The 18,693-nt window shown below is 37.6% G+C and overlaps 1 long non-coding RNA gene across 1 annotated transcript in view; it reads left to right on the forward strand.

Annotated features, from left to right (window-relative positions):
* Positions 1–4,465: 4,465 nt before the first annotated feature.
* The window catches only part of LOC141996527 (uncharacterized), a 261,493-nt gene continuing 247,265 nt past the window's right edge, over positions 4,466–18,693 (forward strand). The window contains exons 1-3 of the long non-coding RNA XR_012641557.1: positions 4,466–4,529; positions 5,245–5,490; positions 6,109–6,227. This is a non-coding gene — a long non-coding RNA (uncharacterized LOC141996527). The remainder of the gene's footprint in view (positions 4,530–5,244; positions 5,491–6,108; positions 6,228–18,693) is intronic.

The raw sequence follows: 18,693 nt of genomic DNA on the forward strand, positions 1-18,693 counted from the left end.
CTACTGTCTGATAGCAGGAGTTGGATACCTAGGAAGATGTCTAGGGAAGTGAGTGAGAGTACATGAAGGACAGAAGATGATGTGTGATTTTTCCTGTGTAATAAACATAGTTTTTGTTCTAGTGCATGTTAATATTGGCCACAAACATTAAAAACATGTTCACGATGTAAAGTTCAGAGTGCTGATTTCAAGAGTGTTACATGGTCATTATCATCATTTAAAAATATTCATATTCTTCAGATTATACGGACCAGATGTAAAATCTCTATGCAGTCTACTTTGTGGCAGCATAAAGCGGTTTATTCATCTCACTGAGTAGCTTTAAAAATAAATTCATTAATTTGGTTACATGAAAAAAAATAGGTATTAGTTGAGAGAAATTGCATTGCCTCGGTTAGCCACTGTGTGGGTATGTCTTCAGTTGCCAGGGATTTTTAAGAGCTATTTCTTCTCTGTAGTGTGTACTCTACTTATTTCAAATACCAAAGAAATCTTATATGCAGAAATAGACCTAGTACCTTGATGCTTTCTGAAAATCCAGTAACATATTTACATTAAAGAGTTATATCAGCACCACTTTTTCTTGCTTTTATTATTGATTGGTAGTTTTAGTCTGATTTTTATCATTATGAAAATGGAATGTACATTTGCATTAGCCAAATTCAAGCCTAGCAGATCCACAGTGGTAAGAAATACCATGTAGATGATCTCCATGTGGTGCTAACTACAGGCTCGCAAAAGCTGCAGTTCTTTTCTGTTAAATACCCTAGAAAAGGGATATCTCCTTCAGTTTTTAAAACATGAGCTCAATGGAATTTACCCTGAAGGGAAGGAAATGCCCTCAAATGAGGAAGGACTGTACTAGTTTGGAAGGAATATTGTTGTTTTCCTGAGGTGTTGAATGAAATGTGAATTAAAGAAAAAGAAATGACTTTCTGGAAAAGAATTGTAGTAGGGTGAGCTGTGAATTCTTGTATTATGAGAACCTTTCTTCTGGCTTCCTTTTAGAAGATGACAGCAACATGTATCATCTACATCATAATATTCTGTAGAATTAATTAGTGTTAAATCATGCTGTTAATTTGTTTTCAGTGTATATTTTATGTTCTCAAATGAAATAAAACACTGCATGGCTGGATAACTAATAAGCCTGAAATAAATGATACTCCCATTTAATAACTGAAGAACATAATGTGTGAAGTAACAAGTGAGTGAAGTAGCAAAAGAAAAAATAAAGTGAAATAAATATAAGTAAAACACTAACTGCTAAATCAGACCCAAAACAATCAGGGATTCACACATTTTAATTCTAAAGACATCCACTCTTCAGTCATTGTCATGGAACCAGATATTACACAAGCTAATGAACACTGTGCTTTGTAGCATACGCAGCACCATTGCTTAAACTCATTTTGAATGCTAAGTGATACATGGGCCTTGCACTGGCCCGCTAGAGAGGAGTGGACTTCACGTCAGGATAAGCTCTAACCTAATGTTTGTAGGATTGGTCTCTGAAATGTTAAAAAAGAATTGTCACTTGTCCAATTAATCTTAAATGTATATAATATAGATTAATAAATTGAGAGATCCCAAGGCCAGAAGGGTTCATTGTGAACATCTAGTCGAATGTCCTATATAACACAGGCCATAGAACTTCCCCAAAATAATTTTTTAGAGCAGATCTTTCAGAAAACACCTGATCTTGATTTAAAAATTGCTGGTATTAAGAATCCAGTGGTTAATTACCTTCACTGTTTTCAGTCTGAATTTATCTAGCTTCAACTACCTTTCTCTGCTAGATTAAAGAACCTAATATTAAATATTTGTTCCCCATGTAGGTACTAATAGGCTGAAATCAAGTCACCCTTTAACCTTCTGTCTGTTAAGCTGAATAATTTGAGCTTTTTATCTATCATGATAAAGCATGTTTTGTAACTCTTTAATCATTCTCGTGGCTCTTCTGTGGACCCTTTCCAGTTTATCAACATCCTTCTTGAATTACAGACACCAGAACTGAACACAGTATTCCAGCAGTGGTCACACCAGTGCCAAATAGAGAGGTAAAGTACCCTCTCTTCTCCTTCTCGAGATCCCCCTGTTTATGCATCCAGGGATCACCTTAGCCCTTTTGGCCACAGCGTTGCACTGGGACCTCATTTTCAATTGATTATACACCACCACACCCAGATCTTTTTCAGAGTCTCAGCTTCCCAGGATAGTGTCCCCCATCCTATATGTACTGACTACATTCTTTGTTTCTAGGTGTATATGTTTACAATTAGCCATACAAAAAGCATACTGTTTGCTTGTGGCTAGGTTACCAAGCAATCCAGATCACTCTGTATCAGTGATCTGTCCTCTTAATTATTTACCACTCGCTCAGTTTTTGTGTCATCTGCAAACTTGAACAGTAGTGATTTTATGTTTTTTTCCAGGTCATTGATAAAAATATTTAAATAGCGTAGGGCCAAGAACCAATCCCTGCAGAACTCTACTAGAAACACACCTGCTCAATGATGATTCTCCATTTACCATTACATTTTGAGACCTATCAGTTAACCTGATTTTAATTCATTTAATGATGTCATGTTAATTTTATATCATTCTGTTTTTTTAATCAAAATACCGTGTGGTACCAAGTCAAATGCCTTACAAAAGTCTAAGCATATTACATCAAAACTATTACCTTTATCAACCAAACTTGTAATCACATACAGAAATATCAAGTTAGTTTGACAGGATCTATTGTCCATAGACCCTTTTTGATTAGCATTACTTATATTACCCTCCTTTAATTCTTTATTTATTGAATCCTAAATCAACCACTCCATTCTCTTGCCTGGGATCTATGTTAGACTGTCAGGCCTATAATTATCCAAGCCATCCCAATTACCGTTTTTAAATATTGGCACAACGTTAACTTTCTTCCAGTCTTCTGGAACTTCCCCAATGTTCTAAGACTTATTGAAAATCAACATTAATGTTCCTGTGGGCTCCTTAGCCAGCTCTTTTAAAACTTTTGGATGCAAGTTATCTGGACCTGCTGATTTAAAAATGTTTGACTTTAGTAGCTGCTGTGTAACATCCTCCCAAGATATTAGTGGTATAGAGTGTTATCATCATCACATAAAATCCTACATCAGCTATTGCCCCCCCCCAAATACAGAAATATTTATTGAACATATTTGCCTTTTTGATAATTGTACCATTTTCATCTGGTAAAGGGCCAGTATCATTAGCAGAATTCTTTTTGTTCTTAATATACTTTAAAATGCCGCCTTATTGTCCTTAACTCTATTGGATATAGATTTCTGCTTATGTCTCTTTTCTTCCTTTATCAGTTTTCTACAATTCCTAGTTTCTGATTTATATTGATTTCTATCAACTTCCCCTTTCTTCCATTTGTTAATTTTTTTTAAATTAAAGCTACCTTCTCTTCTCCTCTGAAGCTGATCAGTTTTTAACCAATATGTCCTTCTTCAATTGTGGGATTGTGGATTTAGGGGCATCGAGGAAAGTATTCTTAAACAATTCCCAATGATCATTCACATTTTTCTGATTAAATTCTTCCTCCCAGCTGATTTGGCATATACTTGTTTTCAGTTTTGTGAAATTAGCCCTTTTAAATCCCCATTATATGTATTACTGGCCTGGACTTTATTCTACTTGCACATTATAAATGTGATCAAATCATGATCACTTGTACTTAAGCTACCATAATTTTAATAAAACTATTATACATACAGTATACAAAGCACCAACTACTGACAGTCCAGCTTCTGAGGTTGTTCTCCTCTTCCTTATACTATATACAGCACAGGCTCTTCTTTAACTTTTAAAATATGTGTGTTGGTTATAATACTAGAAAAATGTATATGATTTAAGTTGTAGGAAGAAAAAAGTTCTGTGAACTAAATGTAGTTTGGTGAATCCCAAAACTGGTCTGACAAGTTGGCAAAAACTCCATGAAGATATACATGTAATACACATGTAATACACAGCATGCTCTGAAAATTGTTTGTTTAATAGTTTTATGGTACACATGAAAAATTGGCTACTTCTGAGTACAGTAATAATACTTAGCACTTACATAGCATCTTCTATCTTCACCGCACTATTAATTAATCATCACAAGACCCTTGTGAGTTAGGTAAGTATTATTATTAGAGCAGAGTGAATAATTCACAACAAATAATTTATCTGAGGAATCTAGTCTCCAGTTTTGCTATCAGAACACCCATGAGCAGATTTCCATTTCTAGAAACATTATTTATTAAAAATTATTCATTTTTTGGCATTTTAAATAACTACTAATCGCACGCAATTATCTGCGAATATTTGTGATTTCAGCTTTAACTGTTAGTTGATCGGATACGTGACGTGGTCATTTAAGTCTTCCTGAGCAGGTACAAAACAAATACTCATGCTGGTCATTTACAGTATCAATATTCTTTTTATAGAGGCAGGAGGACCAGAGCAAAGCCTGGGACATGGGACAGAGCAGGTGATGGTAAACAAGCAAACTTGAGGTAAGCCTCCCTCACTATAATGTGCTGGTGGGTCCTCAGTCCTGGAACACTTCTGCAGCCCCATAACTGCAAATGTCAAGACATATAGTCAAAGGCAATGTAACGAGGATGGGAGGACATGAAGAAAAGGGAAAGACCTGCAGCCCAGAGCTCAGCAGAAGAGGGCACAATACTTAGGAGTTCTACAAAGAACAATCTATACTAACCACCCAAGATAAAGCACTCCTACAAGGGAGTCATAAAAACATAAGAATGACCATGCTGGGTCAGACCAAAGGTCCATCTAGCTTAGTATCTTGTCTTCCAACAGTGGCCAATGCCAGGTGCCCCAGAGGGAATAAATAGAGAAGGTAATCATCAAGTGATTCATTTCCTGTCGCCTATTCTGGACACCCTAACAATGACTTGCCAGAGGGCAAATGAATATTCCCAGACCTTCATCTAGTACCAGCATACCATGCTGATAGGTCCACATACCAACAATCTCATCTTAAAAACCCCGTTGTCAATATCTCCCTCCTCCAATGTGCATGATGCTTACCATAAAATGCTGCACCACCATTTGCTGTATGTGCTAATTCCACAAACCTTATGTAACTGATGTTGTAACACTAAGGTTCCAGTCCAGTCGTCGTCATTGCTTGTTGCTGAGTTGTCTGAAGCAAAGCAAGAGTATCCATCTCCTCAGACTTGCTTCTATATACCACTTTTGCAGGTCTATCTAGACTATGAGGGGAACTTGTCCACTGGAAAGACATAAAGCCTCCACAAAGAACTCTAGTATCTGCAGAGGAGGAGACTATTGTCAGGCTGGCATTGGAACATGTATCTACACCAGCTCCTTCCAGTATCCCAGGTCCACCTCCAACACCATTCCACCCAAGCTACACTTAGCCTAGGCAGTCCTCTGAGAAGTGAACAGCTGCCAGAAGGAAAGAAAAACAAGCAGAGGTAATAAGTGGTAAGTGTAGCCATGATCCCTTTACTGGACCACCACCGTGACATTTTGAACACATTGTAATCACACTGACTCTTTTTGCGTTGTCCCTAGAAGCCATAAAGACTATATCCCACACCCTAACCATGAGATTGTAGTTAACTTCACTTATTAAATCCTCTCACTGCTCACCTGAAAAATTGCTAGTGGACATTTTCTCCCTGACAGCCCTGGGACTGTGTCCACTTAGATGCTGGCCTTGAACCTCAGCTATACCACTTATGTGTGGCTCCTGTACCTTTCCAGAGTCTTGAATCCCCGTCTCATTTGTGTCTGCCCCCGCAAGCAAGGGTATTCCTGCTCTCATGGCAATCCTGTCTACAACAACCTGTTAACTCTGCATCTTGTCTTGGGTCACCAGTCTGATGCAAATACCTGGGGCCATATTCTCTGGTATGGTAAGGCTGATTTGCACTGATCTGTAGGTACATTAAGGTAGAAATCTAGCTGACTTGCTAGCTACTTGCCAAGATAACGCCAAGTCAAGGCAACGCAGTAAAGTTAATACTAGAGTATAAAATTGACTTACTTTTTTAAGGTCACCCTCTGTAAATAATCCCTCTCTCTCTCTCTCTCTCTCAGTTTATTCAATGGCCAAATAGAAGTGAATAGTCTGAGGCAGGATCCTGTAACTAAAAATTCAAATGAGCTGCTGCTGCAGCTGCTGCACAAAGGATCCAGGGGCAGGCTGACCCCTGAAGGTAGGAATCAAGTTCCACAGTTTAAGAAATCCTGATTCCTAGGAAGGGAGAGAGAAGAAGTGGGGCAGGACACTTCTTTAAACTAGAAGGACAATGTGGTATGTAGCTAGAAAAGGAGGGAACAGTAACAGGAGAGAGGTTTGTTCTTCTGGTGTTTTGTTTGTGTGGTTGTTTGTTTGTTTGTTTGTTTATTTTTTGCATGAGCATAATAAACGTACAGTGGATACAGTCAAAACTCAACTGTTGAGTAATAGATGAGATTATAAATTCAAGAATATTCCTTATTAAGGACCTGATCTACAGTCTATTGCAGTCAATGGAAAAAGACTCCCATTTGCTTCACTGGCATTCGGCTCAAGCCTTGAAAGTATAAAGTAGATCTGCTCATACCAGTATTACCTTACTTACGACTTATTAAATACAATGAAAATGTTAACTATACTCCTACGTGTAGGATAAATAGGCAAAGAGTGATTATGATTCCTGGATTTCATAGCTTACTTAGAAACTTTTTTGCCCATTGGGTTTAAAGTGTGACCTCTAATGGAGAGTACTGGAAAGAGCCCTATAACTACAACTAGATGGGAAACTGTTTCCTAGTGCCACAATAATTTTCAACATTTAAAAAAAAAATCCTATCACAAATCAGGATGAAAAGTCAAAACCTCAAACTTTTATGAACAAACAAATCTGACACTTGTTTTGTTTGCGTCAACTGAAACATTTCATTTGGATAATTTTGACATGTTTTAATTTCAACATTTTTACTTTTTTGTTGTGAATTTTGCTAAAATTTCTCAATGAAAAGTCATTTCAATTTGATAAACCTCACGCCGTCCAGGTCAACAATGTCAAAATGGGACATTTTGGCAATCTTGAAATATTTTACCAGTTTTTTAAAAATGTTTTATAAACAGTTTTGGTTTTGACAAATTGAGTGGGGAAAATGATCTGTTGAGAAATTCCCTAATGCTAACCCACGTTCTACATTCTAATGCAATAATTTTCCACATCAGCTCAAATAAAATGTATTTGTTTATATTAATTACAGTATATCATTTTGTCACTCTCAGTAAAGCTAGGGTATTATAGACTTAATGTAGGGAAAGTGTCATGCACGAGGCCGCAGAAGGGCATATATATAACCCACAACTTAAAAAAAAGTTATTTAACTTTTAGGAACACTAAAAACACAAACTGTGTCACATAAAATTAGAAATCAGTTCATAAAATAGTAATAACGGACCTGCACAATGTAAATTTCCTGAAATGTGCGCTTGTGTAGGCAGCAAGTAACAGCTAATGAAGGGAGTTTACAGAGCTGATTAACTAGGCCTTATGCTTTTTATTAGACTCATTTTGCTAATCCCTAAAATTAAGGAATTCCAGGTATATGGAGCCAAGTATGCAAATGATTTCCTTCCGACTAGCTGCTGATTTCATAAAACATTCTCCAAACATTGAAATAAAACACAACATGCATAATGCGGAAAGCTTTACTGTGTATGAGAGAACAGTCTGGCTTTAAACAGTTCAGACAAGTGCTGTGTGTTGTAACTCACCACAGATAGAGATTTGAACAAAGCTGTAAAATAAGTCTAACTAAGTAAATGAAAGGAATGAGTAAAACAAAGGAAAAAAGCTTCTGCTTTAATTTGCTGGAGTCAGTTTGGCAATTAGTCGAGCTGAAAACAATATACCCCAAAATCAAACTGATCAGACATTTCTATAAGACGTACTGAGCTCGGCTGAAGCAGAAACAGAGGTAAAATGATAAATGGAGCTATCATAAACTGCTAGAGATGTACCGATTAGTTTGGTGGTATTCTAGAACTGTCTATACTTATTCTGATGTGTGTGGTTACAGTCTTAACTGGTGTATTAGCTTACAAATGTCTAGCTCACATTTTAAGTCTGGGGGTGAAGTGCTGGTCCCACTGAAATCAATAGCAGAACTCCCTTTGATTTCAGTGGGGCCAGGATTTCACCATGTAACTAAAATAAACTAGGAAATAACATCCTCAACCCTCTTGCTACCATCCACTATGTTCATTTGGTGCCAATTCAGCGAGGTGCTTAAGCACATGAAGTCTCATTGACTTCTAACCCTAATATTAGACTTGTTCATGCCTTTGAGTGTTCTTTAGTTTTTCAAACCCAACAGGCTTTAAAATTCTCACTGACTCTGAGGGGGTGGGGGTATGGATGCATTGAATACATTATGCCCTTGATTTATAATATTACACATGGAAATGTAATACCATTTATGTGCAGCCAGCTCAGGAGATTGGAAATGTACAGTGGAGTAATTTCAAAACTCCTTTTGTTTTCTCTGATCCCTTCTATCTAGCACGCCCCTCTATAATAATACTCTATATAGCATTTTTCATCAGCAGTTCTCAAAGTGTTTGTTTTTCAAAGGAGCTCAGTACAATATCTCCATTTTACAGATGGGGAAACTGAGGCATAGACATGTGCCCAAAGTCAGCCAGCAGGGCTAGTAGCAGAGAGCGGCATAGGCCCACGTCTACTGAGTCCCAATCCAATGCTTCATTCACTTGGCCATACTTTCTAGTGTAGAAATCCTCGTGGTTCACTTTTAGGTGTGGAGGTGACAATAAGAGTTTCTTGTTTAGGAGAATTGCTGTCTACCTTCATCTACTATCTGCCTTTAGTTTCTCAGTAATATTTGATGTGTATCTTCCCCCCCAAATTGTGACACTACCAAGAGAATAAGATATTTCCAATTAAATATAATGTAAAGGGACACAAAACATATTCTAATAACGTGGAAATACTTAGCAATATTGAATAGGAATACTGTATTTCTTCTACTTATACATGTATAAGGGGCAGTAGGGAATACTAAATGAATTCACCCTTAGGACTCAGCCCTACTGCAGACCAGTCCTTGTTCATTGATGTCAATGGGAATACTTGTGTAAATCAAGACACTACTCATGATGAGTTTGCAGGATTGGGCCCTGAGATGGCCACAGTCACAGCTATTGGTATTTCATGACTCAGCCTGATTCATCCCTCACTTTAATGTGATTGACCAGTGCAGCACATTGAGCTGATGGAGGCTAATACTAATTGAAGTGGGATGCTTCTAAGGGCTGACCCTTTAAAGCCTCCATACTGAACACACCCAGCCTTGGTGAAAGTTCAGCTCCGCCTGCCAACATTGTGGCTTGGGTCCATCTCAGACTGGAAATATCCTGATGACAGACTGAATTAAATGTCATTTTTGCAACTCTTTCTTTAATGCCTGTTAGCTCAGTGTCTCGCTTACTGCTAATTATATTAAAAAGACTCTGGTGAGAAGACTTGGATGAGGCTAGAACAGTGGTGTGCAATTATTATTACTAATTTGTCAAGAAAGAGAAAGTGTCCGGGCTTGGAGTGACAGCAAGTGATCACACCGTGTTAGCACTCAGGGCACTAGTTCACAGTCAGTGTTGCATGGAACATGCCAGTGCTCTTTTAGGTCCCCCAGGATAGATGCAGGAGGAAGTGATGAGCGGCAGTTGTGAATGAGCTTTGTGTGGCAAAGGTCAGAAGCAATTGTTTGCAATGTGCCCTTTGCCAAGTGGGGTGTATTTAATCTCAGCCTTCATCTTTAACAAGCTGTGGTAGCGTACTGTAGGCCACAGTGTGAAAACAATACCTTCACATGGGATGTCATTTTAGACGGATGTTAAGTATTTTGAATAAAACTAAAGGGGGTGGGAACCCTCTCACAAATGAAATCAATAAGCTTATTAAGTTAATCATAAATACAAAAGCAGCAACACATTGCAGCCTTTATCATAAATTCATAACAAAGCTGATATAAAGAACCTTTTAGAGCTGCATAAACTATGTCACACATCTAACCCACGGGCAACAAGAGTAAATACAGCTCAGAATCATATTATCCAGACCTGTGTGTAAAACAAAGAATTCTTTCATAAATGACCCTAATTAGCGCAACCAATATACAAGTTCAAGGTCTAAGCATTACATGGACTATTATATGCTAAGAGCTCTGCAAAAGAATAGCTGAGTTTTTGGAAAGGAAATTAAAACTGAAACTTCAAAATTTTTTAAAAATTGCAGCCAAAAGTCTAGTCCTGCAGCATGTAGTTACATGAGTAATTTTATTTATGTGAGTAAGCCCAATGTGACTACTTTATGGCAGCATGCCTGGTACTAAATGTTTCTAAGACCAGGTCCAGGTGAATATACCATTAAAAATTAAATTTTGAAAGTCCATTTTAGTAAGTTACATTGAATTCAAATAGAATTAATAATTAGACTCCAAGTTATTAGACCAAATGCTCAGTCAGCATAATATCTAATCCAAGATCAACAAACACCACTACTGTTAACATAACTATAACAGCAATGTGAGTTGGCGTGTCTCCCAATGTGCTCTAAAAAAAAAGTACACTTCCTGTATAGAACCCAAACCACACCTGTCCTGGGACTTCGCTTTGTCAATAACAAAGTGTGTTTAGTAAACACTTTTTCAGGGGGAGCATTGCTCCTGAGCTCAGATATGCTCAGGCCACAGCCTAGAACCTTTCTCTTTAGAGACCCACTCTCACTGCATTCATTCATATGGGGCTAATGATCCACCTAACCCTTTCCCAGTAAGACCATCACCTGTTAACATGGCTCATGAAAATAGTGCCAGCCTTTTACATACCTCTCCCCGCATCGTCATGCCCAGGGCATGATCTCGCTGAGATTATCTCTTTCCTAAGCAACTCACTTGGCATATCACTTCCAAAATCCTTGTAGTTTCTAGGGGAGCTGCTATCTCAGGCATCTTTGTCATGGCCATGAACTGGTCTCATGACCCAGGGGAGACTTAAAATGTATCGAGTAACAATCCAAATAAAGGACCAAGATATGTCCATCAGTTTTCCCACTGTACAGTATTCCATCTTCAACTATTGTGATGCCTCTTCAATCAATTGTTGGCTGAAGGTGTGTAGCTGGAAAAAGGCTTTTAGTGTCTGGTGTACAGACAGCAAAGAATGACAGGGATTCAATTACGTTTATTTTTCAGTGCCAAAAATTGGACTGTGCTCAGAAGTGATGGTAATGCTGAGAAACACATTTAAAGGTGCAACACAACCATCCATTGTTGAATGCTGGTATGCTTTTGCTTATTTGAGGCCCTGGTTTGAACAGAAAAACTCCCATTGATTTCATGAGGAGCAGGCCACTCAGGAAAGGGATACTTGTCCATGGGAAGATGAAGAAGATTCTAACTGTAGAGAACCAAATGAAAAAAAACCTAAAGGGGAGAGCTTCATGCGGTGACTTCTGTGCTTGCAGAGAGCATTCAGAACTGTAAAAATATTTGGAATTTGTTCTGTTACTAGGTTGACTGATTAAACTTATGCCTCTTCGTTCCGTGCAGAACATAGGGTGTTCACTACTGCCTTCTATCTTTGGTCGTCCTTTGCTGCAGTCTTAGCTTCTTCCCAAGTCTTTTTAATGACTTTCCGTTCTGCTTGTGTTCTGCATTTCCAAATTATCCTTGGTTTAGCTCATCATCTCTTGCCTTGGGGATTCCAGTCCTGCACCTTTCTCATTATGTTGTTCAGTTCTTCCCTCCATTGTGTCCCAGCTATCTCCATTTTCATTCCATAATTTCCTGACCTATCAGTTTCTGTTTGATCCTCCTCCCAAATTGTTCTTTCGTGATTTTTTTTTCTTCTGGCCATCTGATGTTAAGGGTTAATCTATGGCCAGTAATTATAAAAACTTGGAGTTTAGAGAGCAAGGTCTTGATAAGTCTCCAAATTTTAGCACCATATAATAAGAAGTTTAGTTCTGTTTCTCCAGATCAGTTTTAGGATTGCGAAGGCATGTCTGGCTTTTTGGTATTCGGGCTTTAATGTGTTCATCTGTTCTACCTCTCTGCTTACAATGCTGCCAAGATACGTGAAGTGTCAGTCCCAGAAAGCATTATTGGTGTTTCTTCTTGTGCGTTGATTCTCATAGTTTTAGTTTTCTTGGTCTTAATTTTCAGCCATACTAACTGTGCATAGGTCTGGAAAGGATAGCTTGCATATTTCTAAGGATATTGAAAAGTTGAGGTTTTCTAGCTTCTCTGTGAAGTCCATTGTACACCCCTACTTTGTTTTGTGGTGTTTCTCATTACGCAGTCATGGATTATGGGTGACATAAGAAATCCTTCTCTAATGCCAGTAGTTACCTTGAATATCTTAGTCAATTTGCTGTTATCTGTTACTTTGCATTTCATATTTTTGTAGAAGCGCTAAATGATATTCACATATTTTGGGGGGCTTCCATAGTGGGATAGCAATTTCCATAAGTCTGTGCTATCCACAGGCTTTTCTGGAAATCTATGAAATTAACAGATTTTAGAGGCGTGACTGCCATTCTGTTGATAGTTCTATGGTGTACTTAAAGTTATTATTTGATCTATGCATTTCTCCTTTCTGAATTCTTCCTCTTCTTGTCATAGCTTTGAATCTACTGCTTTCTTTAGTCTGTCTAGGATAATGTATGTAATTATTTTACTTGGAATGGACATTTTGTGCTGTAGCGATCTGTGCATCTGTTGCTATTTTCTCTATAAAATCTCATGTATCTTTCCTTGCACTCTTTTTGACCTCTTTGTTCGTTGTGGCATATTCCTCCTGGAGTCACTGTTTCTGTTTTCTTCTTGTTGTTTGATTTGGTTTGTTTAATTTTACATCTTTTTTCTATTTTCTGTCATGTACCTTTAGACAGCTATTTGTTGGTGTCTTCTTCACAGATTGTGGTGAAATTTTCCTTTTACACATTTCCATTTGCTTTACACTTTTCCATTGTTTTCATCTTCAAGCACCTGGAATCTTCTTGCAAGCACAATTTTAAACATTTGTTGTGTTGTCTGTTTTAACTTGTTTACATTATAACATGAGCGACTCTGATGTTTGGTTCTCTTTTTTTCTTATTTTTATTCTCAATTTAGCTACCACTAATGCATGATCCTTTCCTGTGTCTACCACATTCCTCCCTCTCAAGTTCTTCTTCCTTTGTGCCAAATTGTAATGTGATCAATTTGGTTCCCTGTTCTGTGGTTTGGTGACCTCTAGCTTAGTTTGTGAATAGTGCAGTGAGAGAAAATAGGTTTCAGAGTAGCAGCCGTGTTAGTCTGTATTCGCAAAAAGAACAGGAGTACTTGTGGCACCTTAGAGACAAACAAAGTTATTTGAGCATAAGCTTTTATGAGCTACAGCTCACTTCATTGGATGCAATTTGCAAACTGGATACAATTAACTTAGGCTTGACTAAAGACTGGGAGTGGATGTGTCATTACACAACGTAAAACTATTCCCCCCCCGCCCCAACTGTTCCTCTCACGTTCTTGTCAACTGCTGGAAATGGCCCACCTTGATTATCACTACAAAAGGTTCCTTCCCCCCACCCCCCGCTCTCCTGCTGGTAATAGCTCACCTTACCTGATCACCCTTGTTACAGTGTGTATGGTAACACCCATTGTTCCTTGTTTTCTGTGTGTAAAAATCTCCCCACTGTATTTTCCACTGCATGCATCCGATGAAGTGAGCTGTAGCTCACGAAAGCTTATGCTCAAATAAATTTGTTAATCTCTAAGGTGCCACAAGTCCTCCTTTTCTTTTTGAGAGAAAATAGTTCTTCCACCCACCAAGTCATTAATTTTACAAAAATCAGGAAACATTTAATCATTTTTATTCATTTCACCGAAACCTTGTTACTAGACCAGCAGCATCCAAAAATATAACCTCAGCTTTATCGGAATTTGATCTTTGGAGATAGAAAAATTAAATAAACATTTGCAGATACTATCACAGAAATATATGGGTTAGAGAGTTGATTGTTTTTTGGCCAGTTTGTGAACAATTCACAGTTAGACTTATGAAAGTCAGGATGCCGCATTCCTATAATCTATTGTTGGGAAGTAGTTTTGTGACTAAGTTTATTGGGGGAGATATTTAAGCGACCAGCAGTGTTTTCTAAAGCTGTCAAGCTGACTAGGCATTTCATCTTAAAGCTGACTATGAAAGAAACTCGTGCTCTTTTAGGATAGTTTGCACGTTCAATAATATTTATAAGCAAGATCCTGAAAAATTAGAGCCTCTAGTGAAGTTTCTAAGTCCATATTTAGGTTCCTAAATAAGTGGCTGACTTTCAGAAGTGCTAAGGACTGACTGATTTCAGTAGGAACTGCTGGTTCTTCGATATTTTGGAAATTCAGGCCACTTATTTAATAGTTTAAGTATGGTCTTAATGTCTATTTTTAAAAGTCTTGGCCCAAATGAGTAGGTGTTGCCCCTCATCACTTTCCAAAATACTTTCTGTGCAGTTATATCTGGCACTTAATTCTAGCCACTTTAACATACAAGGAGAATATTATGGAAATGGGGTCAAGCAGGGACTCACATTTTAGAGTAAGACTGAGAAATTATTTCTAGCTCTAATAAGATGACAAGTGCACATAGTATCAGTTTATGCTAATAAAGGGTAGGGGAGAAATAATTGTACTGAAGAATCATTTTACAGACACAGAACTATAGTCAATATTTGGAATAAACTTCTGAAGGCAGCGGTAATAATAACAAATATAGTTTTAGAAGGGTTACAAAAGCATATGGAAGAAAAACATTGTGCAATATTATACATCTGTTCACTGCAAAAGGGTGGGAGGAATGGACCATGCACAGACTTCTTGCCCTCCTTTCGTACTAAAATTTCCTACTATACTGTTTCTAAGAGACGAAAACATATTCTCAGTTGGACTCATGGTACTAAATCTGCTTTATGGTCTATCTTTAACCTAACTTCAAGGATTCTGTACATAATAAGAAACTGTGATTTTGTGACTGATTATTTGTAATTGAAAGAGCATAAGACTATAAAGATACTTATTATAATTGGAGTGGCATGCTCAATGCATGTGATTCTTTCGATTCTGCAGCTTGTTTACCTGGGAGTTCACGTTTCTCAACTGTATATAAATCAAAGATGGACAGGAAAATACTGTAAGCATATGAAAAGAACCCACGCTGTTCCTATCACAAAAGGAGAAAATAATCTGTGACTATATACTTAGAAATTAAATTCATGCTGTAATACTGCCTTTCACGTGATATAAGACATCAATATAGAACTCGAGCAGTTCATGAGAATATTGGAAATCATTCTGGAATTGGAAGTGCAGGGGGGAGAAAGGAAGATGAGCTGAATCAGAGCAATTAGCTGCTATTTTTCCTGTATGTTTTGTGACTTTATTTTCTAAACAAATATAGTTTGTATTTCTAAATCTCTATTACATCTAGCACATTCTCAACATGAGTTATTACATGTTCATCTATCATCATCTAGGCCCTGAGTCTCCATGTCCCTGTGAGTGGTGTATGCGGCGCTAACTTCTTGTACTGCAGCAGGTGTATCAGCTAAGGCTAGGCACTGGCCTAAGTGCAGTGCTACAGTGCTGAAGTACTGCAGTGTAGACACTTCCTACAATGATAGAAGGGCGTTTCCATCACTGTAGGTCATTTTACCTCCCTGAGTGGTGAGAAACATTCTTCCATTGCTCTAGGCACAAGTTAGGCTGGCATAGCTATGGCACTCATGTCCCTCAGTGATGTAGATCAAGCCTAAGATTAAGCATTAGGCGTAGTCCTCAGCACTGAGTGGAAGTAGGTATCAAGATCTTTGTGCACATATTCCACTACTTTAAAAAACATAAGGTAAAAAAGAATGGGATGTAAGGGGAGCATGGGTGTGTCTGAGCAGACATGAATTTTTTCTGTGAATCTATGCATGCAAATAAAGCTCTTACACCTAAGAACAGGGCACATAACTTTTATCCCTGCTATTAGAGAGGAAGAACTTTGTGACCACCCAGTGTCACTTCCATTGATAGAGGTTTGCTTCTACTGTACACCTTGTCCTGCTCCTCACTTTCTACCTTGTGCTTATAGGCACAAACCTCCACTGATGCCTAAAATCATGAGAGCCTCTGCTGTTTACAGCTGCAACTGCAGTCTTGACACATGCAACTCAGGATGCTGACAGCAGCTTCTAGTGGCTGAAGCCAGAACTACAATACTAGTTCTAGCTCAGACAGAACTCCTGAGCTTCCAGGAAATTCTTGCAAGATCGCAAGAAGGAAAAAGGAAAAAGGAAGTGTTGAAAACTATGAGACGTGCAAAAATAGTGAGAATTAACAGGGTTGAAAATCCTAATCTGCATTGTGCAGGATCAAGTCCAGAAAAGTCAGCATTTATCAGTATTTATGACACAGTGGTATGTGAGACACTGCAGAATTTCCCTGTTCCTTTAAACAACAGAAAAATGAGCACTCTCAGATACTGTGCTGTGGTGGCTTCTGGAAAATCTTACGTACTTAATAGTATCCACTGTAGATTTTCTTTGTCAGAGGACAGAGCAGTTTTTCTCCCAATGTGCACATGAATTGCTGGCAGTGTTTAGGTGATCTAAATCTTAACAACCCTGGAGTTCAGCACTTTAAGAAAAAAAAATCAAATAGTGCATTGGCTGCCAACCCAGCAGGATTCTGGATGTCTTGACAGTATTTAAAGTTGCTAAAATTATTTGCATAATGGCCATTAGTTCTAGTGCAAAAGAATAGCACAACTCATTCCTCTTAGGAAGAAAATGAAGTTTATGTGAAAAACAGCCCCTGATTTCATCTCCTGTAGTGGCTATAGAGGGCTGAATGCCAGTACTTGTGCTTAATTTTCTTAAAGTGACAGCATTGTGGAATAAGTAAAAACAAATTGACTATATTAAATCACAACAAACATCATAAAGTAAAATGTAGAGAATTAAAGTCCATGTTCTCAAAACACAATAGATTTTAATAAGGTGTTGAATACTCAAAGATTATATCTGTCTAGTAAAACATATCACAAAAACCAAGTAGTTGGAAGTCAACATGTCAGCCAAAAAAAATGAACTAGGATAGTTTAGTGCAGGATTAAATACTTAGAAGCAGAAAATAAATTTAAAAAGAGGAATTTCCAGAATGGTAAGAAGAGACTCCAGTCATCTAGCTAAGAAACAGTACTCAGAATTATTCCAAGGTGGGAAAATTACATAAGTGGATAAATAGAAAACCATTATGTGTATCGTGGAGTGGCACTAGCCATTAGCTGTTACCTTCACATTAGAAGGCTGAATTTCAGCCTGCATCCTATTTCCATGTGCCACTAAAAAGAAACTAATCCCCCTGAAATCTCACATGCGACAGTCTCATTCTAGTGTGAAATTATCCTGGAAGGTTTGTGGGAAAAAATCAACAATAAACCAGTAGTGTCTCAAACACTTCCTTTTTGTTCACTCTTTGAAAATGTTCCTACTTTTTTGGCTCATCCTCTCTCCAAAATGACTGAGTCTTCAGAACATATATGTGTTTTGTTGCCCTTGCTGAGCAGAAGTGCCTTTCAGCATGTTTTGGAGGATTGGTGTACATAATCCAGACCAAGGTAGACAGGAATGGGTTAATGGTCCACAAAAGGAAATAGGCAGGGGCCTAACCCATATCAAAGAAAGTGCTTTATCTACGTATTGGACAAGGAGAGTTCCCACATAGGTTCATCAAAGCAGGTGTATAAAGGAGAGGTTATAGAAATCTGGGGTGGGTTTAACTAATGTGGTTTTAAAGACATTTTAGGAATGATTGGATTGTCATTAATTTATGTTATTGCAGGAATGTGACTGGGGAAGAAATTCTAGGGATTGTTAAGATATTAGTACAGAGCCTTTGAGTCAATCAAGAGTATAACTTTTTGTTAACCAGAAAGATGTGAAGACAGTCTTTAATCACCAACAAAGATCTGTTTACTTTAACACCAATTCATGAATAAATGCTTTCTTGTTATAATATAAGGAGCTTTACTGTTTTTCAAAGTATGTGAAATAACAGCTCTACCGAAATATTGTAACATTTTTTTGATGTTTCGGCACTTGTGAAATTGAATTTTCATTCTAAGCTCCCCTTCCTGCAAAGATTTATGCATGTACGTAACTTTATACATATTATTAGTCTTATTTATTTTGATGGGACTACTCATGTAAAGTTATCCTTATGATTAAGTATTTGCAAGATTGAGGCCCAAATAATTAGTCTGTACATCAGATTATGAAAAGTTATTACAGTTTTCTATACAAAAGTTGGTATAGATGTTAGAATAATCCCCCCACTCAAATATATTCTGTCTTTCAAATGTAATATGTATTTGTGATGAAGTACGGGTCTGTTATAAGGTGAAACTTAGCAGCCTTACTCATTTGGTATAGAATATTGCCTAAATGTCATCTATGTTGGAAAGAGAGGAGCAATACATTATTAAGATAATGAAATACGAATAAAAAATCTTTGAGCCTAAATCTTAGCATTTACTTTATATTTTATATAATACACCAAAATATAATTTCTATAGTCCAG

Source organism: Natator depressus, chromosome 12 (genome assembly GCF_965152275.1).
Source record: "Natator depressus isolate rNatDep1 chromosome 12, rNatDep2.hap1, whole genome shotgun sequence".
Lineage (NCBI taxonomy): Eukaryota > Metazoa > Chordata > Testudines > Cheloniidae > Natator > Natator depressus.